Source organism: Delphinapterus leucas, chromosome 1, assembly GCF_059928025.1.
Source record: "Delphinapterus leucas isolate spDelLeu-1000000601 "Yukka" chromosome 1, BTC_Dleu_Yukka2, whole genome shotgun sequence".
Classification (NCBI taxonomy): Eukaryota; Metazoa; Chordata; class Mammalia; order Artiodactyla; family Monodontidae; genus Delphinapterus; species Delphinapterus leucas.
The window spans coordinates 14,917,535-14,919,019 of record NC_143129.1 but is presented as its reverse complement, the minus strand read 5'-3'; positions in this window follow the sequence as shown (position 1 = coordinate 14,919,019).

The window sequence follows — 1,485 nt, the reverse complement described above, 5'->3', positions numbered from 1 at the left end:
TCAATGACAAAGGAGGCAAGGATATACAATGGAGAAAAGACAGCCTCTTCTATATGTGGTGCTGGGGAAACTGAACAGCTACATGTAAAAGAATGAAATGAGAACACTCCCTAACACTGTATACAAAAATAAACACAAAATGGATTAAAGACCTAAATGTAAGACTGGACACTATAAAACTCTTAGAGGAAAACATAGGAAGAGCACTCTTTGACATAAATCACAGCAAAATCTTTTTTGACTCACCTCCTAGAGTAATGGAAACAAAAATAAACAAATGGGACCTAATGAAACTTAAAAGCTTCTGCACAGCAAAGGAAACTATAAACAAGATGAAAAGACAACCCTCAGAACGGGAGAAAATATTTGCAAATGAATCAACGGTCAAAGGATTAATCTCCAAAATATATATACAGCTCATGCAGCTCAATATTAAAAAAACAAAGAACCCAGTGAAAAAATGGGCAGAAGACCTAAATAGACATTTCTCCAAAGAAGACATACAGATGGACAAGAGGCACATGAAAAGTTGCTGAACATCACTAATTATTAGAGAAATGCAAATCAAAACTATATTGAGGTATCACCTCACACAGGTCAGAATGGCCATCATCAAAAAATCTACAAACAACAAATGCTGGAGAGGGTGTGGAGAAAAGGGAACCCTTTTGCACTGTTGGTGGGAATGTAAATTGATACAGCCACTATGGAGAACAGTATGGAGGTTCCTTAAAAAACTAAAAATAGAATTACCATTTGACCCAGCGCCCACTGCTGGTCATATACCCAGAGAAAACCATAATTCACAAAGACACATGCACCCCAATGTTCACTGCAGCACTATTTACAGTAGCCAGGACATGGAAGCAACCTAAATGCCCATCGACAGATGAATGGATAAATAAGATGTGGTACGTATATACAATGGAATGGTACTCAGCCATAAAAAGGAACGAAACTGGGTCATTTGTAGAGACGTGGATGGACCTAGAGACTGTCATACAGAGTGAAGTAAGTTAGAAAGAGAAAAACAATTATCATATATTAACGCATATACGTGGAATCTAGAAAAATGGTACAGATGAACCGCTTTGCAAGGCAGACATAGAGACACAGCTGTAGAGAACAAACATATGGACACCAAGGGGGGAAAGCGGGGGGGTAGGGGGGTGGGATGAATTGGGAGATTGCAATTGACATGTATACACTAATATGTATAAAATAGATAACTAATAAGAACCTACTGTATTAAAAAATAAAATTCAAAAAAATAAAATAAAAAATGTTCTGACTCACCCTAGATTCAATGGGGCCTTTTTTTAACCTCAGGTTACCATACTTTTAGGAAATAAATTATTTTACAAATTTATTAGAACAGAATTTTGTAGTTCCCAGAAGAGTTTCTTAGAGTAGTTTGTTTCCCTGAATCAACATGCAGAAAGATCCTATTACATCGAACATATCGCTTCTTATTTTCATTCTGGA